The sequence below is a fragment of the Zea mays genome, chromosome 9 (assembly GCF_902167145.1).
Source record: "Zea mays cultivar B73 chromosome 9, Zm-B73-REFERENCE-NAM-5.0, whole genome shotgun sequence".
NCBI lineage: Eukaryota > Viridiplantae > Streptophyta > Magnoliopsida > Poales > Poaceae > Zea > Zea mays.
Genome location: NC_050104.1, coordinates 134,438,987 through 134,464,154, shown reverse-complemented (window position 1 = coordinate 134,464,154; position 25,168 = coordinate 134,438,987). Strand labels below are relative to the sequence as shown.

The 25,168-nt window shown below is 56.1% G+C and overlaps 1 pseudogene; it reads left to right on the top strand.

Moving 5' to 3' along the window:
* Positions 1–896: 896 nt before the first annotated feature.
* LOC103640307 (uncharacterized) lies at positions 897–24,860 on the top strand (annotated as a pseudogene).
* The last annotated feature ends 308 nt before the right edge of the window (positions 24,861–25,168 follow it).

Here is a 25,168-nt window from a genome sequence, read left to right as displayed (position 1 = left end):
ATATTAAATTTAATTCAGAAAGAAAAAAACAATTCTTTTTTAGTGGTAGTCTGGGTAGATGACATGTCTATCTATAGTGATAGTGAGATACATGATGTAAGCAAATTGTAACCTTCGCTGCTGACCGGATGGCTTTGGCCACCGGAAACAACTACCCCTATCGACCTTGTCTTTACTTATTAGATCTTTCGAAACAATATGCATGGTTTTATATATGTACTGTCTACTAGTTCCATTTGACTTTATATTTTGTTTCGCTACACCGGTCAACGGAGGGGCCTTCCCGTGTCGGCGCTGGGATCGAACACAGATCATCGGTTTGCAAGCTATGTATAATAATAATGTACTACCTCCATTCTCAAACATTTGTCGTTTGCTAATTTTTTTTAACTAAATTGTGATAAATAAAAAAGAACGAGGAGAATATACAAGGAGAGCATATGCATGGATGCACCAGCACGGCTGACTTACGCTACGCCCACACTCGTAGCTAGTTATATAAAAAAATAGTGGTGGGACTATGTCATCTCTGTTTGGACATCATTTGGATATCAAATTAAACTGAAACTCCCAAATTAACAATATTGTCCTCGTCGACCGGTCGTGTGGCTCCGATCCACACGAGACTCACTAGCTAATTCGGATACACCGTATCTGTAAAATACGGCGCAGCTACATATATATGGCGACCTAATTAAGCACGGCACCAGCCGTAATAATAATTTATATAGACACGTGCTTCATTCAACCAAATCAAACCACTGCGCTGACTAAGCATGGAACGACCGGGTTGTTTTTTTTTGTCTCTCTCTATATCTTCGTCACCAGCACACGTTACTTGCCGTTTTACGGCGCCGGAGCCACATATATACAATGGGCCCGCACGTCACCGAGACATGCATTGGGGGCGACAGAATTTGAACCGGCACAGCCAACTGGTAGCTTGTTTGGTTTCGATCGAGGAACCATTCCATCATAAACACATGACAGTCTATTATACGTTGATTGTTCAAATTTAATAAAATAAACTCTATAGCTTTCTATCTCTATTCTCTACTGCTACTTAAAACTATAGTGTAGGTATTCACGGTGCATGGTTCTACCAAGGGCAAGGGCGCCGATTTGTCAAAGTCCACCAAAGTTTCCAAGACAGGCGCCAAATCTGAGGCTGTCGTCGCGGCTCGAAAGGCGAAGAAACCGTTGGCGGCCAATTCGACCGCGGATGCCGGTGCCAAGCTGACCAAATCAGGCAAGAAGGCGCTGGTGCTTGCCGACGCCAAGGCAAAAGCCAATGCGACCGTCGTCAGCAAGGAGGAGTCGGCGACGGAGGTGGAGGTTGAGGAGGACGTGGTGTTGACCAAGCAAGCAGAGGAAAGCACCGGCGACCTCATCTCCGAGTTCCGGGACCTGCCCAGTCGACTGCAGGAGACGTTGATGCCAAACCTGGAGCGCCTCTCGCAGCACTCCAAGGCGTACCTGTCCGCGATGAACGCCGGGATCGCCAACGGCGTGCGCCCGATCCTCGGCGACGGTGGCCGCCTCCGCGACATCAGTGGTGGTGCTGCTAGTGTTGCCGCTCTTCCGGCTCACCGCGCTGGTGCGGCGCATGGGCCCATACCTACCTGTCGGGGACTATAATTAGGGGTACCCTCAAGACGCCTAATTCTCAGCTGGTAACCCCCATCAGCATAAAGCTGCAAAGGCCTGATGGGTACGATTAAGTCAGGGATCAGTCCACACGAGTGACTCGATCACGCTTCACCCGAGCCTAGCCTCGGCCAAGGGCAGCCGGCCTCGAGAGAATTCCGTCTCGCCCGAGGCCCCCCCTTTTTACGGCGGACACACCTCCGGCTCGCCCGAGGCCTTGGCTTCGCTCAGAAGCAACCTGACTAAATCGCCACACCGACTGACCAAGTTGCAGGAGCATTTAACGCAAAGGTGGCCTGACACCTTTATCCTGACACGCGCCCCCCGGCAGAGCCGAAGTGACCGCCGTCACTCCACCGCTCCACTGACCAGTCTGACAGAAGGACAGCGCCGCCTGCGCCACTCCGACTGCAGTGCCACTCGACAGAGTGAGTCTGACAGGCTGTCAGGCCTTGCCAAAGGCGCCATAGCGAACTCCGCTCCGCCCGACCCCAGGGCTCGGACTCGGGCTAAGACCCGGAAGACGGCGAACTCCGCTCCGCCCGACCCCAGGGCTCGGACTCGGGCTAAGACCCGGAAGACGGCGAACTCCGCTCCGCCCGACCCCAGGGCTCGGACTCGGGCTAAGACCCGGAAGACGGCGAACTCCGCTCCGCCCGACCCCAGGGCTCGGACTCGGGCTAAGACCCGGAAGACGACGAACTCCGCTCCGCCCGACCCCAGGGCTCGGACTCGGGCTAAGACCCGGAAGACGACGAAACTCCGCCTCGCCCGACCCCAGGGCTCGGACTCCGCCCTGGCCTCGGCTAAAAGATCTCCGCCTCGCCCGACCCAGGGGCTCGGGCTCGGCCTCGGCAACGGAAGACAGATTCGACCTCGGCTTCGGAGGAGCCCCCACGCCGCCTTGCCTAGGGCACAGGCCTGCCACGTCAACAGGAAGCGCCATCATCATCCTACCCCGAATCGACTCGGGTCACGGAGAACAAGACCGGCGTCCCATCCGGCCAGCTCCGCCGGATGGGCAATGATGGCGCTCCACGAGCTCTGTGACGACGGCGGCCCTCAGCTCTCTTACGGAAGCAGGGCGACGTCAGCAAGGACTCGACCGCTCCAACAGCTGTCCCTCCGTCAGGCTCCGTCGCTCCTCCGACAGCCACGGCATCACGCCAGCAAGGTGCCAAGACCTCTCCGGCTGCCACATTGGCATGTACCTAGGGCGCTAGCTCTCTTTCCGCTAGACACGTAGCACTCTGCTACACCCCCCATTGTACACCTGGATCCTCTCCTTACGACTATAAAAGGGAGGACCAGGGCCTTCTTAGAGAAGGTTGGCCGCGCGGGACCGAGGACGGGACAGGCGCTCTCTTGGGGCCGCTCGCTTCCCTCACCCGCGTGGACGCTTGTAACCCCCCCTACTGCAAGCGCACCCGACCTGGGCGCGGGACGAACACGAAGGCCGCGGGACTTCCACCTCTCTCACGCCCGACTCCGGCCACCTCGCCTCTCCCCCCTTCGCGCTCGCCCACGCGCTCGACCCATCTGGGCTGGGGCACGCAGCACACTCACTCGTCGGCTTAGGGACCCCCCTGTCTCGAAACGCCGACAGTTGGCGCGCCAGGTAGGGGCCTGCTGCGTGCTGACGAACAGCTCCCCGTCAAGCTCCAGATGGGCAGTCTCCAGCAACCTCTCCGGCCCGGGGCGGTGCTTCGTTTCGGGACTCTTGAGTTCATGTCCTTCGACGGCAGCTACAACATGATACTTCTTCCACCGCCGCGCGACAACGACAATGGCGGCCGACAACCCGCCCGCTGGCGGCGGAATCGACGACACCTTCCCCGCGTGGTGGAAGAACAACATTCGAGCTCGCTCCGTTCTCTCCCCCGCCAATGGAGGAGGAGGCGGGGCCATCAAGGCCAAGCGGGAGGCCGCGCTTCGTTGGCCGTCGAGCGAATCGACGCCCCCGACGCCCCGACGGAAGGCACGCCGGACGTCGACCTCGCGTTCGAGACGAAGGCAAGCGTCATCCCCCCGCGACACGCTGACCCCGAGCAAGAAGACGACGCCGGCGCGCTCGCGGAAAGCCTGCAGGACGTCGCCCTCGTACCTGAGATGACGGTGCAACCAGTCCCCGATGTGACTACGTCGCTCCTCGTCGACCAAAAGGTACCGACTAACTCCCATCTTACGTCATTTCGACTCGGCCTCAACCCGCCAAACGACCTCGCTTTGGCGGGCGCTCTCATTGAGGCGAGTGCAACCCCACTGGGGTTTCGTATGCGGTCGCCTTGGGACCGGCTGACGGACGTCTCGACCTACGGGCCCTCTGGGTCCGAGGAAGATGACGATCCCAGCATCTGTTGGGATTTCTCCGGACTTGGCAACCCCAGTGCCATGCGGGACTTCATGAACGCATGTGACTACTGCCTCTCCGACTGTTCCGACGGAAGCCGCAGCCTTGGCGACGAGAGCTGCGGCCCAAGCCGCGAATGTTTCCACATCGAGCTAGGGGATCCCTCCGAAGGCAACCATCTCGGCATGCCGGAGGACGGTGATCTTCCTAGGCCGGTGCCTCGCGCCGACATCCCACGGGAGCTAGCTGTGGTCCCCGCTCCGGCGGGGGGTTACGACCCACAACTCGAGCAAGTCCGCGAGGCGCAGGCCAGGCTCAACGAGGGAACAGGAGCGCTTGAGCCGATCCGTCGGGACGTCGGGTAGGTATGGGCGGGCCAACCCCTGGCCGGAGAAATACGTCACCTGCCCCAAGGTCTCCAGCACCGCGTCGCCAACGATGTCAGGGTCAGGCCGCCGCCCGCATCCAGCGGGGTTGGTCAGAACCTGGCAGCCGCAGCGATGCTCCTCCGCGCGATGCCGGAGCCATCAACCACCGAGGGTCGGCGAATCCAGGGAGAGCTCAAGAATCTCCTGGAAGGCGCTGCGGCCCGACGGGCCGAGAGCACTGCCTCCCGAAGGCAGGGATATCCCTCGGAACCTCATGCCGCGACTTCCCGATTCATGCGGGAAGCCTCGGTCTACACCGGGCGCACGCGTAACACCGCGCCTGCGGCCCCGGGCCACCTCGGCAACGAGCACCATCGACGCGATCGTCGGGCCCACCTCGACGAAAGGGTGCGCCGAGGCTACCACCCCAGGCGTGGGGGGCGCTACGACAGCGGGGAGGATCGGAGTCCCTCGCCCGAACCACCCGGTCCGCAGGCCTTCAGTCGGGCCATCCGACGGGCGCCATTCCCGACCCGGTTCCGACCCCCGACTACTATCACGAAGTACTCGGGGGAAACGAGACCGGAACTGTGGCTCGCGGACTACCGCCTTGCCTGCCAACTGGGTGGGACGGACGACGACAACCTCATCATCCGTAACCTCCCCCTGTTCCTCTCCGACACTGCTCGCGCCTGGTTGGAGCACCTGCCTCCGGGGCAGATCTCCAACTGGGACGACTTGGTCCAAGCCTTCGCTGGCAATTTCCAGGGCACATACGTGCGCCCCGGGAATTCCTGGGACCTTCGAGGCTGCCGGCAACAGCCGGGGGAGTCGCTCCGGGACTACTGAGAGCACCTAGAGGGGGGGGGGGGTGAATAGGTGATCCTGTAAAACTTCAAAACTTAAGCCACAAAAACTTGTTAAGTGTTAGCACAAGTATGGCCAAGTGGCTAGAGAGGAGTCAAAACATAATAACCACAGGAAATCAATCACAGAGATGACACGGTGGTTATCCCGTGGTTCGGCCAAGTACAAAAACTTGCCTACTCCATGTTGTGGCGTCCCAACGGACGAGAGTTGCACTCAACTCCTCTCAAGTGATCCAATGATCAACTTGAATACCACAGTGTTCTTGCTTTTCTTTTCTCAATCCCGTTTGCGAGGAATCTCCACAACTTGGAGCCTCTCACCCTTACAAAATATGTTCACAGAGAATCACGGAGCAAGGGAGGGATTAGCAACTCACACACAAAGATCACAGCGAATACGCACACACAAGACCCAGACTTTGAGCTCAAGAGACTAGCACACTAGAACGGAGCTCAAATCACTAGAATGTCGAACAATGCGCAAGATTGATGTGTGAGTGATCAAGAGTGCTCAAGGAATGCTTGGTTCTTTCCTCCATGCGCCTAGGGGTCCCTTTTATAGCCCCAAGGCAGCTAGGAGCCGTTGAGAACAAATCTGGAAGGCCATCCTTGCCTTCTGTCGTCGGGCGCACCGGACAGTCCGGTGCACACCGGACACTGTCCGGTGCCCGATTTCTTTCCTTAACAGGCGCAGCCGACCGTTGCCGACCGTTGCAGATCTGGCGCACCGGACAGTCCGGTGCCTTCTTCCGACCGTTGGCCAGACCACGTGTCGCGCGCAGATTCCGCGGCCGACCGTTGGCTCGGCCGACCGTTGGCTCACTGGACAGTCCGGTGCACACCGGACAGTCCGGTGAATTATAGCCGTACGCCGTCGGCAAATTCCCGAGAGCGGCCTCTTCGCCCGAGGCAGCCTGGCGCACCGGACACTGTCCGGTGCACCACCGGACAGTCCGGTGCCCCAGACCGAACCAGCCTGTTGGCTGTACACAGCCAACATTCTCCTTTTCTTCTTCTCTCTGTTTCTAACACTTAGACAAATATATTAGTACACAAAACCAATGTACTAAGGCTTAGAAACATACCTTTACTTGTGATTTGCACCTTGTTCATCCATGGACATATATTCACATTAAAGCACTTGAGTTGGCACTCAATCACCAAAATACTTAGAAATGGCCCAAAGGCACATTTCCCTTTCAATCTCCCCCTTTTTGGTGATTTATGCCAACACAACATAAAGTAACTAGAACAAGTGCAAAATCACTTCAAATAGAACTCAAATCAATTTTGATTCATTTTTGGCATATATGGATCATCCTTTGCCACCACTTGGTTTGTTTTTGCAAATCAAACTCAAATCTCTATTTCTAAGTCAAACACACATGTTGAAGCATAAAGAGAGTCATTCCAAAAGAGATTGATCAAAGATTTCAAAAACTCCCCCTATTTCCCATAATTAATACTTCTCCCCACAAGAAGCCAACTTTTGACAAAAGAGACAATAAGAGAGTTTTGACAAAACAAAAAGCTCTATTTCACTATTTTCAAAATTTCTCAAGTGGTAGCTGATCCATTTATTGCTTTGGCTTTTATTTTCTCCCCCTTTGGCATCAAGCACCAAAACGGGATCAATCTTGGCCCAATAACCCCATTGCCTCACCAAAATCTTCAATTAAGAGCAGATGGCAATAAGAGTTCATGAGATGAACTTGGAATAAGTTACACTCTCATCGGAGTGCAGTGGAAGTCTTTCATTGTCCAAGTCCACCTTTTCCCTTTCAATTCTCCTTCGAGACTAAATCAAGCAAACTCAAGCATATGGTTAGTCTCAAAGGGTCAAGTTGTAACACATCTCCCCCTAAGCATGTGCATCACTTTGCAACAGACTTGTGAGGTCCAGGGAGTGTTTGTACAACTTGAGCACCACAATAAGCAACAAAATGCAGAATGAACATGATCAAAGGCATAAACACATGTATGCTACAATTCAATCCAAGTTCCGCGAATCTAAGACATTTAGCTCACTACGCAGCCTGCAAAAAGTCTTCTCATCTAGAGGCTTGGTAAAGATATCGGCTAGCTGGTTCTCGGTGCTAACATGAAACACTTCGATATCTCCCTTTTGCTGGTGGTCTCTCAAAAAGTGATGCCGGATGTCTATGTGCTTTGTGCGGCTGTGCTCAACAGGATTTTCCGCCATGCGGATAGCACTCTCATTATCACATAGGAGTGGGACTTTGCTCAGATTGTAGCCAAAGTCCCTGAGGGTTTGCCTCATCCAAAGTAGTTGCGCGCAACACTGTCCTGCGGCAACATACTCGGCCTCAGCGGTGGATAGGGCAACGGAAGTTTGTTTCTTAGAGTTCCACGACACCAGGGACCTTCCTAAGAATTGGCACGTCCCTGATGTACTCTTCCTATCGACCTTACATCCAGCATAGTCGGAATCTGAGTATCCAACCAAGTCAAAGGTAGACCCCTTTGGATACCAGAGCCCAAAGCAAGGCGTAGCAACTAAATATCTCAGAATTCGCTTCACCGCCACTAAGTGACACTCCTTAGGATCGGATTGAAATCTAGCACACATGCATACACTCAGCATAATATCCGGTCTACTAGCACATAAATAAAGTAATGACCCTATCATTGACCGGTATGCTTTTTGATCAACGGACTTACCTCCTTTGGTGAGGTCGGTGTGCCCGTCGGTTCCCATCGGAGTCTTTGCGGGCTTGGCATCCTTCATCCCAAACCGCTTTAGCAGATCTTGCGTGTACTTCGATTGGGAGATGAAGGTGCCGTCCTTGAGTTGCTTCACTTGGAACCCAAGGAAGTAGTTCAACTCTCCCATCATCGACATCTCGAATTTCTGCGTCATCACCCTGCTAAACTCTTCACAAGACTTTTGGTTAGTAGAACCAAATATTATGTCATCGACATAAATTTGGCACACAAACAAATCACCATCACATGTCTTTGTAAAAAGAGTTGGATCGGCTTTCCCAACCTTGAAAGCATTAACAATTAAAAAGTCTCTAAGGCATTCATACCATGCTCTTGGGGCTTGCTTAAGTCCATAGAGCGCCTTAGAGAGCTTACACACATGGTCGGGGTACCGTTCATCCTCGAAGCCAGGGGGTTGCTCTACGTACACCTCCTCCTTGATTGGCCCGTTGAGGAAAGCGCTCTTCACATCCATTTGGTACAACCTGAAAGAGTGATGAGCGGCATATGCTAGCAAGATACGAATTGATTCTAGCCTAGCCACAGGAGCAAAAGTCTCCTCGAAATCCAAACCTGCGACTTGGGCATAACCTTTTGCCACAAGTCGAGCCTTGTTTCTCGTCACCACTCCGTGCTCGTCTTGTTTGTTGCGGAACACCCACTTGGTTCCCACAACATTTTGCTTAGGACGAGGCACCAGTGTCCAAACTTCATTCCTCTTGAAGTTGTTGAGCTCCTCCTGCATGGCCAACACCCAGTCCGGATCTAGCAAGGCCTCCTCTACCCTGAAAGGCTCAATAGAAGAGACAAAGGAGTAATGCTCACAAAAATTAACTAATCGAGACCGAGTAGTTACTCCCTTGCTAATGTCACCCAGAATTTGGTCGACGGGATGATCCCTTTGAATCATCGCTCGAACTTGGGTTGGAGGTGCCGGTTGCGCTTCTTCCTCCATTACATTATCAACTTGTGCTCCCCCTTGATCACACGCCTCCACTTGAGGTACCTGTTCGTCATCTTGTGTTGGGGGATGCACCACGGTTGAGGAAGAAGGTTGATCTTGCTCCAAGTGTTCCTGTGGTCGCACATCACCAATCGCCATGGTGCGCATAGCGGCCGTTGGAACATCTTCTTCATCTACATCATCAAGATCAACAACTTGCTCTCTTGGAGAGCCATTAGTTTCATCAAATACAACGTCGCTAGAGACTTCAACCAAACCCGATGATTTGTTGAAGACTCTATACGCCTTTGTATTTGAGTCATAACCTAACAAAAACCCTTCTACAGCTTTGGGAGCAAACTTAGAATTTCTACCTTTCTTCACTAGAATGTAGCACTTGCTCCCAAATACACGAAAGTAAGATACATTGGGTTTGTTACCGGTTAGTAGCTCATACGACGTCTTCTTGAGGAGGCGATGAAGGTAGACCCTGTTGATGGCGTGGCAAGCCGTGTTCACGGCTTCCGTCCAAAAGCACTCGGGGGTCTTGAACTCTCCTAGCATCGTCCTCGCCATGTCGATGAGCGTCCTGTTCTTCCTCTCTACCACACCATTTTGCTGTGGTGTGTAGGGAGAGGAGAACTCGTGCTTGATCCCTTCCTCTTCAAGGAACTCCTCCACTTGAAGGTTCTTGAACTCGGACCCGTTGTCGCTCCTTATCTTCTTCACCTTGAGCTCAAACTCATTTTGAGCTCTCCTGAGGAAGCGCTTGAGGGTCCCTTGGGTTTCAGACTTATCCTGCAAAAAGAACACCCAAGTGAAGCGGGAAAAGTCATCAACAATAACTAGACCATACTTACTCCCTCCTATGCTCAGATAGGCGACGGGTCCGAAGAGGTCCATATGCAGCAGCTCCAGGGGTCTTGAGGTGGTCATCACGTTCTTGCTATGATGTGCTCCTCCCACTTGTTTACCTGCTTGACAAGCTGCACAAGGTCTATCTTTTTCAAATTGAACGTTAGTCAAACCTATCACGTGTTCTCCTTTTAGAAGCTTGTGAAGGTTCTTCATCCCTACATGTGCTAAGCGGCGATGCCACAGCCAGCCCATGCTAGTCTTAGCTATTAAGCATGCATCTAGACCGGCCTCTTCTTTTGCAAAATCAACTAAATAAAGTTTGCCGTCTAATACACCCTTAAAAGCTAGTGAACCATCACTTCTCCTAAAGACAGACACATCTACATTAGTAAATTGACAGTTATATCCCATATTGCACAATTGACTAACTGATAGCAAATTATATCCTAGAGACTCTACTAAAAACACATTAGAGATAGAGTGCTCATTAGAAATTGCAATTTTACCTAACCCTTTTACCTTGCCTTGATTCCCATCACCGAATACAATTGAATCTTGGGAATCCTTATTCTTGACGTAGGAGGTGAACATCTTCTTCTCCCCCGTCATATGGTTTGTGCATCCGCTGTCGATAATCCAGCTTGAACCCCCGGATGCATAAACCTGCAAGGCAAATTTAGGCTTGGAACTTAGGTACCCAACTCATGTTGGGTCCTACAAGGTTAGTGCAAATATCCTTAGGGACCCAAATGCAAGTTTTGTCTCCCTTGCATTTTGCCCCTAACTTCCTAGCAACAATTTTCTTATCCTTTCTACAAATAGCAAAGGAAGCATTTAAAGCACAATAAATTGTAGAAGGTTCATTCACTACTTTCCTAGGAGCATGAATAACATTCTTTCTAGGCATATGATGAGCAACATTTCTCCTACTTACTTTTCCATTATGCACATAGGAAGAGCTAGAAGCAAACATGGCATGAGAACCAAAAGCATCACATGCATTGTAACTCCTATAAGCATTTCTAGTTTGTCTCCTATCATGATACATAAAAGCTTGGTTCTTTTGCACACTACTAGCCATAGGGGCCTTCCCTTTCTCCTTGGCGAGAATGGGAGCCTTATGGCTTGTTAAGTTCTTGGCTTCCCTCTTGAAGCCAAGTCCATCCTTAATTGAGGGGTGTCTACCAATTGTGTAGGCATCCCTTGCAAATTTTAGTTTATGGAAATCATTCTTGCTAGTCTTAAGTTGAGCATTAAGACTAGCCAATTCATCATTTAGCTTGGAAATTGAAACTAGATGTTCACTACAAGCATTAATATCAACATCCTTACACCTAGTGCAAATTTCAACATGTTCAACACAAGAGTTGGATTTATTTGCTTCTACTAGTTTAGCATTTAAATCATCGTTTATGCTCTTTAAGTTAGAAATAGAATCATGGCATGTTGACACTTCACAAGCAAGCATTTCATTCCTCTTAATTTCTAATGCAAGGGATTTTTGAGCCTCTACAAACTTATCATGTTCTTCATACAACAAATCCTCTTGCTTTTCTAAAAGTATATTCTTTTCATTCAAGGCATCAATTAATTCATTAATTTTGTCTATCTTAGATCTATCTAAGCCCTTAAACAAACATGAATAATCTACTTCATCCTCATCACTAGATTCGTCCTCACTTGAAGAAGCATAGGTAGAGTTGCGAGTACATACCTTCTTCTCCCTTGCCATAAGGCATGTGTGACGCTCGTTTGGGAAGAGGGTTGATTTGTTGAAGGCGGTGGCGGCGAGTCCCTCATTGTCGGAGTCGGAAGAGGAGCAATCCGAGTCCCACTCCTTGCCTAGATGCGCCTCCCCCTTTGCCTTCTTGTAATGCTTCTTCTTTTCCCTCTTGTTTCCCTTTTCCTGGTCACTATCATTATCGGGGCAGTTAGCGATAAAATGACCAATCTTACCGCACTTGAAGCATGAGCGCTTCCCCTTTGTCTTGGTCTTGCTTGGCTGCCCCTTGTGACCCTTTAGCACCGTCTTGAAGCGTTTGATGATGAGAGCCATCTCTTCATCATTAAGTCCGACCGCCTCAATTTGTGCCACCTTGCTGGGTAGCGCCTCCTTGCTTCTTGTTGCTTTGAGAGCAAAAGGTTGTGGTTCGTTGATCGGTCCATTCAAGGCGTCGTCCACGTACCTTGCCTCCTTGATCATCATTCGCCCGCTGACGAATTTTCCTAAGACTTCTTCGGGCAACATTTTGGTGTACCTGGGATTCTCACGAATGTTATTCACCAAATGAGGATCAAGAACGGTAAAGGACCTTAGCATTAGTCGGACGACGTCGTGGTCCGTCCATCGCGTGCTTCCGTAGCTCCTTATTTTGTTGATAAGGGTCTTGAGCCGGTTGTATGTTTGAGTTGGCTCCTCGCCCCTTATCATCGCGAACCGTCCAAGCTCGCCCTCCACCAACTCCATTTTGGTGAGCAAGGTAGCGTCATTTCCCTCATGAGAGATCTTGAGGGTATCCCAGATTTGCTTGGCGTTATCCAAGCCACTCACTTTGTTATATTCATCCCTGCACAATGAAGCTAGAAGAACAGTAGTAGCTTGTGCATTCTTATGGATTTGCTCATTAATGAATATAGGGCTATCCGAACTATTAAAGTGCATTCCACTATCTACAATCTCCCATATACTAGGATGGAGAGAGAATAGGTGACTACGCATTTTGTGGCTCCAAAATCCGTAGTCCTCCCCATCAAAGTGTGGGGGCTTGCCGAGTGGAATGGAAAGCAAATGTGAATTTGAACTTTGCGGAATACGAGAGTAGTCAAAAGAAAAGTTAGAATTAACCGGTTTCCTTTGCTCGTAGTCGTTGTCCTTTTGGGAAGAGGAAGATTCGTCGCTGTCGTTGTAGTAGACGATTTCCTTGATGCGCCTTGTCTTCTTCTTCTTCCCTTCCTTTCGTCTATGGCCTGAGCCCGAGTCGTTGGACTTGTCATCCTTTGGCTCGTTGACGAAGGACTCCTTCTCCTTGTCGTTGATCATGATTCCCTTCCCCTTAGGATCCATCTCTTCGGGCGGTTAGTCTTTTTCTTGAAGAGAACGGCTCCAATACCAATTGAGAGCACCTAGAGGGGGGGTGAATAGGTGATCCTGTAAAACTTCAAAACTTAAGCCACAAAAACTTGTTAAGTGTTAGCTCAAGTATGGCCAAGTGGCTAGAGAGGAGTCAAAACATAATAACCACAGGAAATCAATCACAGAGATGACACGGTGGTTATCCCGTGGTTCGGCCAAGACAAAAACTTGCCTACTCCACGTTGTGGCGTCCCAACGGACGAGAGTTGCACTCAACTCCTCTCAAGTGATCCAATGATCAACTTGAATACCACGGTGTTCTTGCTTTTCTTTTCTCAATCCCGTTTGCGAGGAATCTCCACAACTTGGAGCCTCTCGCCCTTACAAAAGATGTTCACAGAGAATCACGGAGCAAGGGAGGGATTAGCAACTCACACACAAAGATCACAGCGAATACGCACACACAAGACCCAGACTTTGAGCTCAAGAGACTAGCACACTAGAACGGAGCTCAAATCACTAGAATGTCGAACAAGTGCGCAAGATTGATGTGTGAGTGATCAAGAGTGCTCAAGGAATGCTTGGTTCTTTCCTCCATGCGCCTAGGGGTCCCTTTTATAGCCCCAAGGCAGCTAGGAGCCGTTGAGAACAAATCTGGAAGGCCATCCTTGCCTTCTGTCGTCGGGCGCACCGGACAGTCCGGTGCACACCGGACACTGTCCGGTGCCCGATTTCTTTCCTTAACAGGCGCAGCCGACCGTTGCCGACCGTTGCAGATCTGGCGCACCGGACAGCCCGGTGCCTTCTTCCGACCGTTGGCCAGACCACGTGTCGCGCGCAGATTCCGCGGCCGACCGTTGGCTCGGCCGACCGTTGGCTCACCGGACAGTCCGGTGCACACCGGACAGTCCGGTGAATTATAGCCGTACGCCGTCGGCAAATTCCCGAGAGCGGCCTCTTCGCCCGAGGCAGCCTGGCGCACCGGACACTGTCCGGTGCACCACCGGACAGTCCGGTGCCCCAGACCGAACCAGCCTGTTGGCTGTACACAGCCAACATTCTCCTTTTCTTCTTCTCTCTGTTTCTAACACTTAGACAAATATATTAGTACACAAAACCAATGTACTAAGGCTTAGAAACATACCTTTACTTGTGATTTGCACCTTGTTCATCCATGGACATATATTCACATTAAAGCACTTGAGTTGGCACTCAATCACCAAAATACTTAGAAATGGCCCAAAGGCAAATTTCCCTTTCAACTACATCCGGCGATTCTCGAAGCAGCGCACCGAGCTGCCCAACATCACCGACTCGGATGTCATCGGCGCGTTCCTCGCCGGCACCACTTGCCGCGACCTGGTGAGCAAGCTGGGTCGCAAGACCCCCACCAGGGCGAGCGAGCTGATGGACATCGCCACCAAGTTCGCCTCTGGCCAGGAGGCGGTCGAGGCTATCTTCCGAAAGGACAAGCAGCCCCAGGGCCGCCCATCGGAAGAGGCTCCCGAGGCGTCTGCTCCGCGCGGCGCCAAGAAGAAAGGCAAGAAGAAGTCGCAATCGAAACGCGACGCCGCTGACGCGGACCTTGTCGCCGCCGCCGAGGACAAGAACCCTCGGAAGCCCCCCGGAGGTGCAAACATCTTCGACAAGATGCTCAAGGAGCCGTGCCCCTACCATCAGGGGCCCGTCAAGCACACCCTCGAGAAGTGTGTTATGCTTCGGTGTCACTTCCACAGGGCCGGGCCACCCGCCGAGGGTGGCAGGGCCCGCGACGACGACAAGAACGAAGATCACCAAGCAGGAGAGTTCCCCGAGGTCCGCGACTGCTTCATGATCTATGGAGGGCATGCGGCGAATGCCTCGGCTCGGCATCGCAAGCAAGAGCGCCGGGAGGTCTGCTCGGTGAAGGTGGCGGCGCCAGTCTACCTAGACTGGTCCGACAAGCCCATCACCTTCGACCAGGCCGACCACCCCGACCATGTGCCAAGCTCGGGGAAATACCCGCTCGTCGTCGACCCCGTTGTCGGCAATGTCAGGCTCACCAAGGTCCTGATGGATGGGGGCAGCTGCCTCAACATCATCTACGCCGAGACCCTCAAGCTCCTGCGCGTCGATCTGTCCTCCGTCCGAGCAGGCGCTGCGCCCTTCCACGGGATCATCCCTGGGAAGCGCGTCCAGCCCCTCGGGCGACTCGACCTCCCCGTCTGCTTCGGGACGCCCTCCAACTTCCGAAGGGAGACCCTGACGTTCGAGGTGGTCGGGTTCCGAGGAACCTACCACGCCGTACTAGGGAGGCCATGCTACGCGAAGTTCATGGCCGTCCCCAACTACACCTACCTGAAGCTCAAGATGCCGGGCCCCAACGGGGTCATCACCGTCGGCCCCACGTACAAACACGCGTTCGAATGCGACGTGGAGTGCGTGGAGTACGTCGAGGCCCTCGCCGAGTCCGAGGCCCTCATCGCCGACCTGGAGAACCTCTCCAAGGAGGTTCCAGACGTGAAGCGCCATGCCGGCAACTTCGAGCCAGCGGAGACGGTTAAGGTCGTCTCTCTTGACCCCAGTGGCGACACCACCAAGCAGATCCGGATCGGTTCCGGGCTCGACCCCAAATAGGAAGCAGTGCTCGTCGACTTTCTCCGCGCAAACGCCGACGTCTTTGCGTGGAGTCCCTCGAACATGCCCGGCATACCGAGGGATGTCGCCGAGCACTCGCTGGATATTCGGGCCGGAGCCCGACCCGTCAGGCAGCCTCTGCGCCGATTCGACGAGGAGAAGCGCAGAGTGATTGGCGAAGAGATCCACAAGCTCATGGCAGCAGGGTTCATCAAAGAGGTATTCCATCCCGAATGGCTTGCCAACCCTGTGCTTGTGAGGAAGAAAGGGGGGAAATGGCGGATGTGTGTAGACTACACTGGTCTCAACAAAGCATGTCCGAAGGTTCCCTACCCTCTGCCTCGCATCGATCAAATCGTGGATTCCACCGCTGGGTGCGAAACCCTGTCCTTCCTCGATGCCTACTCAGGGTATCACCAGATCCGGATGAAAGAGTCCGACCAGCTCGCGACTTCTTTCATCACGCCGTTCGGCATGTACTGCTATGTCACCATGCCGTTCGGTTTGAGGAATGCGGGCGCGACGTACCAGCGGTGCATGAACCATGTGTTCGGCGAACACATCGGTCGCACAGTCGAGGCCTACGTCGATGACATCGTAGTCAAGACAAGGAAGGCTTCCGACCTCCTCTCCGACCTTGAAGTGACATTCCGATGTCTCAAGGCGAAAGGAGTCAAGCTCAATCCTGAGAAGTGTGTCTTCGGGGTGCCCCGAGGCATGCTCCTAGGGTTCATCGTCTCCGAGCGAGGCATTGAAGCCAACCCGGAGAAGATCGCGGCCATCACCAGCATGGGACCCATCAAGGACTTAAAAGGTGTACAGAGGGTCATGGGATGCCTCGCGGCCCTGAGCCGCTTCATCTCACGCCTCGGCGAAAGAGGTCTGCCTCTGTACCGCCTCTTAAGGAAGGCCGAGTGTCTCGCTTGGACCCCTGAGGCTGAGGAAGCCCTCGGGAACCTGAAGGCGCTCCTTACAAAGGCGCCTGTCTTGGTGCCCCCGGCGGATGGAGAAGCCCTCTTGGTCTACGTCGCCGCGACCACTCAGGTGGTTAGCGCCGCGATTGTGGTCGAGAGGCAAGAGGAAGGCCATGCATTGCCCGTTCAGAGGCCGGTCTACTTCGTCAGCGAAGTGCTGTCCGAGACCAAGATCCGCTACCCACAAGTTCAAAAGCTGCTGTATGCTGTGGTCCTGACAAGGCGGAAGTTACGACACTACTTCGAGTCTCATCCGGTAACTGTGGTGTCATCCTTCCCCCTGGGGGAGATCATCCAGTGCCGAGAGGCCTCGGGCAGGATCGCAAAGTGGGCGGTGGAAATCATGGGCGAAACGATCTCGTTCGCCCCTCGGAAGGCCATCAAGTCCCAGGTGTTGGCGGACTTCGTGGCCGAATGGGTCGACACCCAGTTGCCGACGGCTCCGATCCAACCGGAGCTCTGGACCATGTTTTTCGACGGATCGCTGATGAAGACAGGAGCCAGCGTGGGCCTGCTCTTCATCTCACCCCTTGGAAAGCACCTGCGCTACGTGCTGCGCCTCCATTTCTCGGTGTCCAACAATGTGGCCGAGTACGAAGCTCTGGTCAACGGGTTGCGGATCGCCATCGAGCTAGGGGTGAGACGCCTCGACGCCCGCGGTGATTCGCAGCTCGTCATCGACCAAGTCCTGAAGAACTCCCACTGCCACGACCCGAAGATGGAGGCCTACTGCGACGAGGTTCGGCGCCTGGAAGACAAGTTCTTCGGGCTCGAGCTCAACCACATCGCTCGGCGCTACAACGAAACCGCAGACGAGCTGACTAAAATAGCCTCGGGGCGAACGACGGTCCCCTCGGACGTCTTCTCCCGGGATCTGCATCGACCCTCTGTCAAGATCGACGACGCGCCCGAGCCCGAGGCACCCTCGGCTCAGGCCGAGGCGCCCTCGGCTCGGCCCGAGGCACCCTCGGCTCAGCCCGAGGTACCCTCGGCTCAGCCCGAGGTACCCTCGGCCCCCGAGGGCGAGACACTGGACGTCGAGGAAGAGCAGAGCGGGGCCACGCCTGATCGAGATTGGCAGGCCCCGTACCTGCAATATCTCCGTCGAGGAGAGCTACCCCTCGACCAAGTCGAGGCTCGGTGGGTAGCGCGACGCGCCAAGTCGTTCGTCTTGCTGGGCAATGAAGAGGAGCTCTACCATCGCAGCCCCTCGGGCATCCTCCAGCGATGCATCTCCATCGCCGAGGGTCGGGAATTGCTGCAAGAAATACACTCGGGGGCTTGCGGCCATCACGCAGCGCCCCGAGCCCTTGTCGGGAATGCTTTCCGGCAAGGCTTCTACTGGCCAACGGCGGTGGTTGACGCCACTAGAATTGTCCGCACCTGAGAAGGGTGCCAATTCTATGCGAAGCAGACCCACCTGCCCGCTCAGGCTCTGCAGACGATACCCATCACCTGGCCCTTCGCTGTATGGGGTCTGGACCTCGTCGGTCCCTTGCAGAAGGCGCCCGGGGGCTACACGCACCTGCTGGTCGCCATCGACAAATTCTCCAAGTGGATCGAGGTCCGACCTCTGAACAGCATCAGGTCCGAGCAGGCGGTGGCGTTCTTCACCAACATCATCCATCGCTTCGGGGTCCCAAACTCCATCATCACCGACAACGGTACCCAGTTCACCGGCAAAAAATTCTTGGATTTTTGCGAGGATCACCATATCCGGGTGGACTGGGCCGCCGTGGCTCATCCCATGTCGAATGGGCAAGTAGAGCGTGCCAACGGCATGATTCTACAAGGGCTCAAGCCTCGGATCTACAACGACCTCAACAAGTTTGGCAAGCGGTGGATGAAGGAACTCCCCTCGGTGGTCTGGAGCCTAAGGACGACGCCGAGTCGTGCCACGGGTTTCACGCCGTTTTTCCTGGTCTACGGGGCTGAAGTTATCTTGCCCACTGACCTGGAATACGGCTCCCCGAGGACGAGGGCCTACACCGATCAAAGCAACCAAGCTAGCCGAGAAGAATCGCTGGACCAGCTGGAGGAGGCTCGGGACAGGGCCTTACTACACTCGGCGCGGTACCAGCAGTCCCTGCGACGCTACCACGCCCGAGGGGTCCGGTCCCGAGACCTCCAGGAGGGCGATCTGGTGCTTCGGCTGCGGCAAGACGCCCGAGGGAGGCACAAGCTCACGCCCCCCTGGGAAGGGCCATTCGTCATCGCCAAAGTTCTGAAGCCCGGAACATACAAGCTGGCCAACAATCAAGGCGAGATCTACGGCAACGCTTGGAACATCAAACAACTACGTCGCTTCAACCCTTAAGATGTTTCCAAGTTGTTCATATACCTCGCACCTACGCAAAGTTTAGTCGTCAAGGAAGGGTCGGCCTAGCCTCGGCAAAGCCCGACCCTCCCTCGGGGGCTAAAAAGGGGGGAGACCCCCTCTGCGTCGAATTTTTCCTCGAAAAAGGATCTCTTTTTAGCAGGATTTCTTTCGTGTTTCTTGACTACTTCGGAAAGCGGATCCTGGAAACGACGGAGTACACGTAAGCAGCCAAGGCTGACCGAGCCGAGGGACTCCTACGCCTCCGGGATACGGATACCTCACTCATCACCTTCTGCGATAAGTAACTCGCGTTCGGATAAAGCGACTCCGTGGACCGAACAAGTCTTCACGTTCGGAAGCTCTCCTGCCGAAGCAGTCCTTCAAGCTTTCTCGGCTAAGTCGGGGACAGGGCCTCATGAACGGGTGAAAGTACGCGTAAGCGGCAAGGCCGACCGAGCCGAGGGATTCCCACGCCTCTGGGATATGGATACCTCACTCGTCCCTTCCGCGAGAAGCAACTCTCGCTCACACAAACATCCCTGTTACCGACAGAGAGTCCAGATGCTCGAAACAAGAGGAAAAAAGACGCAGCTTCGCAAGCACGGCGAGGGTGTGTTTTCTGGCCTCGGCGGCCGCAGAAGGCACACGCTACAAGACGATCTGATCCTGCAGGCTCGGGTCTTCACGCTGAAGGGAGCCGTAGCACCCTCGGCATCGACGACGTCTTCAGCAAAGTCTGACCCAGCCTCGGACGGCGACGCGGTCCAGGGACTTCTCCGGGAATCCGGCCCGAGCAGGCGGCTCGGCCGGTTACCCCTGGGGCCTCGGCCAATCGGCTTCCAAGGGCGCCAGCCCAACCCGAGGCCTCGACTGATCGACTTTGGCGTCGGCTCCGCTGACGGACAACACGGCTAGGCTCCGGCCAACCAGGTTCCCATTCTCGAGCCAACTCCGCCTCTGTTCATACTGATATCGCTACCCCTGGCCTCGGCTCATCGAAGAGCGACCGAGGGGTCTCTTTAACTAAGCTAGAGGAGCCCCAGACAACAAGGCCGATCGGGCCGAGGGATTCCTACGCCTCCGGGATACGGATACCTCACTCGTCACCTTGACACGGGGCGACTCATGCTTGGTAAAGTGGTTCAGATAATCAACAGGCGAGACTTAGTGCTCGAAAATGAGGAAAAAACACGGCTCCGTGCCAAAATTACATACATGTTCAGGCCTCGACAGCCACAATGAACAAAAAACACTGGCATTCGAAGTGCCATTACGAACGGAACTCCGGTTCCCCCTCCGCAGGTACGAACGACCCCACTCCATGGGGAAGGCCTGTGGAGCAACAGAAGACTGACGAGCGGCTCGCCGCCGCCCGTTCTGACTACGGCGACAGTGGGCCGGCGCTGCTGCGATCTTGCCCTCGCCCCCGCCGACGCTCGAGGGGCGAGGACAAGTACGCCGGCGCAGTGGCCCGGGGCGCGGATGGTGGCAGTGATCCCGTCGGCGACGAGGACTTCTCGAGCCGCCTCCGCCTCGGCGCCGATGGCAGGGGACGCCAGCCCCCCGGCAGATCCCCACTCAAATCCTCCCAGACGAGTGGGGCACCGGCCTCTGCGCGAGGGCGCCGTCCCAGTGCAAAAGCAGGGCCACCCCAGAACACGAACGCCGCCCTAGCAGCGCGCGGCATCGTGGGTGGTCCTCCCGTGCACACGGCGCGGCGGCCGCCCTCCGGCAGGAGGGGCCGCCGGAAGCCCGGCCGACGACTCCGACACGCTGGAGGTGACGACGCCCGCCGTCGATCAGCCCCACGTTGTCTAAGTCCGCGCCGCCCGCAGGGCCAGCGAGCGCCTCCACCCCCGAACGCCGCGGAAAAGGGTGACCCACAGACCCGCGCGGGAGGTAGAGCGCCGGCTCAGCGTGGCCCCCACCCCAGCGAGGATGATGAACATCCTTGAAGCTGAGGGTGGGACCAAGATCGCAGCCCGACTTGCTCTTCCCCACCCAGAAACTGGTGGTCACCATCCTGGGTGATCGCCGGCGTAGGGGTGCGGCCGGGCCGGCTGATGAAAATCCTTGAAGCCGAACGATGGCTGAGAGGTACCAATTCCCATGGGGTTGCGTTCCTCCAACGAGGAGGCGGAAAGGCGACGGATACCCCCCATCCGGGGGCTTGGAAGATGGAAAGACACGACGCATAAGGGAGGAAGAAGACATGGTTGCCTTCTGAAAGGAGTCTCCCTCCTTTTAAAGGCAACTCTCCCTACGTGCGCCCCCAGACGCCACGGGCTGAGTCTTCTCCAACACGCTCCAAGGCCCTCCCCTGCGACTCGGGGGCTGGGTCCCGCATGTCATGCAAACCGGCTCAGGGCAGAAGAAGCCAAACCGCCGCGCGTGGTGCGCACGACCGCCCAGCGGTTACAAGCGACCCCCCACTTTTGCCCAGACCAACGGGCAGAAGGGGCGGACAGCCATGCAGGCGGCATGCAACCGCGCCAGGTGGACGCGCTTCTCCGACTTCTGACACGCCAGCTTGGAAGCCCAGGCCCACGCGTCAAGCAACCGGCGCGCCAGTTGCTGCATGCAAGCAACCGCACCGCCACTTGTGCCACCGTCGCGCCTCTTCGGTTGCGGAGCCTGTGCCGCGACTCAAGGCAACCAGCGCACGACCCAGCGGCGCCAGCCTGGCGTGTTGGTCAAAGCGGCCGAAAGTGGGCCGGCAGTAATGGCGGTGGCAGGCGGGCGGGCGCAGCAGTCACGTCGCCAGCCAGGCTCACGTCCCGTCCGGGGACAGCAAGAGTGCCTCCTCCCACGGCCTGATGACGGTGCACCCATGACCCGTTCCTCGAACGGCTCGCGCACGCACAACGGCCGCCCCGCCAACCACTCGCTCTGTCGCATTAACTTCGCGGCGGGACACGCGGCGCCTCTGGCGGGAGAAGCGCGCGACGCTTCGCCTTCGCCGTAATAACCGCGTCAAAAAGAGGTACGCCACGTCGTTCGATTTCGTATCCTTTTCCTTTTTCCTCTTTCTCTATCTCTTGCAACAGGGACCGGGAAAGGGGGATACCCCGAAAAGGATCCTTCTCCGCGAAGGAACCGGGCTCCGAGCCCCCCTACTGATCAGGGGTTCGAAGACTGGCCCTCCGAAGGGTTCAACAGTCGCCTCAGATCGCGTGGGCCCGACACCCACTACTGGTCAGGGGTTCGAAGGCCAGCCCCCCGAAGGGTTCCATGGCCGCCTCAGGCTACTCGGGCTCCGCGCCCATTACTGATCAAGGGTTCGAAGGCTGGCCCCCGAAGGGTTCACAGTCGCCTCAGACACCGAGCGAGGGATGACCAGGGGTACGCTCGATACATAACCGAGGCTCGGGCTGCGCTCCCGAGGTACCCTAGGACATTTCCGAGACCAGCGGGAACGATCTTGTAACGGAATCCCATCGGAGGGAGGCATCGAGCCCTCGGACCCCGTCGCCAGGGGACCGGGTCCGGCAAATCACCCGCAGGTACTTTTGGGCGTGCCTCTGGGCCCCTAGCCGACGCCCAACGAACGGGGCACGGACGTCCACTCGGATTACCCGCTTGCAGCTCACCGGAGACACCATGTTCGGTGCCCATCGAGGGTAACATGGCGCACTCCCCCCTCCTCCTTGCGGAAAGGCGACGTAGGGGCGTATGTAAAAAGTCGAGTCTGTCCCTGATCGTCCTCTCGCCCTGTGCGGAGGCTCGGGGGCTGCTCTCGCAAACCCGGCTCCGGCCAAACCTTTGACAGCGTCAACATACCAGCCCGAGAGCTTGGGCCCCGACCGTGCACCCGGGCTACGGCCAGTTCGCATGAGGGAACAACCAGACCAGCCGAAGCATTACGCAAGGCATTAAGACCTCGAAGGAGTGTAACCACTCCTCCGAGGCCTCGGGGGCTACACCCGGCGGGTGCGCTCGCGCGCACCTACCGGAACGAAATGCAACCGAGAAAGGCTGGTCCCCTTGCAAAAAAGTGCGACGAAAGCCTCCAAGCGAGTGCTAACACTCCCTTCGAGGCTCGGGGGCTACTATCGGGGACCATAATTAGGGGTACCCTCAAGACGCCTAATTCTCAGCTGGTAACCCCCATCAGCATAAAGCTGCAAAGGCCTGATGGGTACGATTAAGTCAGGGATCAGTCCACACGAGTGACTCGATCACGCTTCACCCGAGCCTAGCCTCGGCCAAGGGCAGCCGGCCTCGAGAGACTTCTGTCTCGCCCGAGGCCCCCCCCCCCTTTTTACGGCGGACACACCTCCGGCTCGCCCGAGGCCTTGGCTTCGCTCAGAAGCAACCCTGACTAAATCGCCACACCGACTGACCAAGTTGCAGGAGCATTTAACGCAAAGGTGGCCTGACACCTTTATCCTGACACGCGCCCCCCGGCAGAGCCGAAGTGACCGCCGTCACTCCACCGCTCCACTGACCAGTCTGACAGAAGGACAGCGCCGCCTGCGCCACTCCGACTGCAGTGCCACTCGACAGAGTGAGTCTGACAGGCAGTCAGGCCTTGACAAAGGCGCCATAGCGAACTCCGCTCCGCTCGACCCCAGGGCTCGGACTCGGGCTAAGACCCGGAAGACGGCGAACTCCGCTCCGCCCGACCCCAGGGCTCGGACTCGGGCTAAGACCCGGAAGACGGCGAACTCCGCTCCGCCCGACCCCAGGGCTCGGACTCGGGCTAAGACCCGGAAGACGACGAACTCTGCTCCGCCCGACCCCAGGGCTCGGACTCGGGCTAAGACCCGGAAGACGACGAAACTCCGCCTCGCCCGACCCCAGGGCTCGGACTCCGCCCTGGCCTCGGCTAAAAGATCTCCGCCTCGCCCGACCCAGGGGCTCGGGCTCGGCCTCGGCAACGGAAGACAGATTCGACCTCGGCTTCGGAGGAGCCCCCACGCCGCCCTGCCTAGGGCACAGGCCTGCCACGTCAACAGGAAGCGCCATCATCATCCTACCCCGAATCGACTCGGGTCACGGAGAACAAGACCGGCGTCCCATCCGGCCAGCTCCGCCGGATGGGCAATGATGGCGCTCCACGAGCTCTGTGACGACGGCGGCCCTCAGCTCTCTTACGGAAGCAGGGCGACGTTAGCAAGGAATCGACCGCTCCAACAGCTGTCCCTCCGTCAGGCTCCGTCGCTCCTCCGACAGCCACGACATCACGCCAGCAAGGTGCCAAGACCTCTCCGGCTGCCACATTGGCATGTACCTAGGGCGCTAGCTCTCTTTCCGCTAGACACGTAGCACTCTGCTACACCCCCCATTGTACACCTGGATCCTCTCCTTACGACTATAAAAGGGAGGACCAGGGCCTTCTTAGAGAAGGTTGGCCGCGTGGGACCGAGGACGGGACAGGCGCTCTCTTGGGGCCGCTCGCTTCCCTCACCCGCGTGGACGCTTGTAACCCCCCTACTGCAAGCGCACCCGACCTGGGCGCGGGATGAACACGAAGGCCGCGGGACTTCCACCTCTCTCACGCCTGACTCCGGCCACCTCGCCTCTCCCCCCTTCGCGCTCGCCCACGCGCTCGACCCATCTGGGCTGGGGCACGCAGCACACTCACTCGTCGGCTTAGGGACCCCCCTCTCTCGAAACGCCGACACTACCGCTCCTCCACCGCGCGCTGCTGCTGGCGCAGGCGTACCTCGCCATCTACTTTGCGACGCTCACGCTCACCGCGGCCGCCACGGGGCTGGAGCCGCTGCGCTTCGTCCACGCGGCCTCCCCCGCCGCCTACGCCTGGACGCAGGCCGCACAGTCACTCGACTTCATGGCCTACCTCGTGCTCCATATGGTGGACCTCGTCGCCGTCTTCTCGGGCACCGCCTCCCCCGAGGACGACGGCAACGGGGACGCCGCTAAGGCCCTCGGGCTCGCGGAGATGGTGGTCGGCCTCGCCGTCGGTGTGCACTACTACGCCGCCGTCTTCCACCACGCCGCGGCAGAGGCCGCGCCCCGCGCCAACTAGCGCGTGTACGTCGTGTACGCAGCCTGCTTCGCAATCGTGTGCACTTGCGCACGCGCCGGGAGGAGGAAGAAGGCCTACCTCACGAGCACCGACCGCGCCGCCGAGGAGTGGAAGAAGAGCTGAGCTGATCGCGTTGGGAACAGAGAGAGGGAACTTCTCTGGGAGAAAAAAAATCCCAATACGGTGGTCGGTGGAAGCCCAACTGCCCATGTGCGTGAACGTAACCCAAAATTTAGTAAGAAAAAGGAGGGTATAAAAGTAAAAGAATACGGGAGCAAGCTGTGATTTTCCTTTTTTTCTTCCCTTTTCTACATTTATTATTTATATAACATGTTCCCCTTAAATGCATCAATAGGGTGTTTGGCCGAGTAAAGAGGTTGTCCATCATTTTTTTACTCCTCATCTTGCTCATCAACCATGGTTGTTCTTTT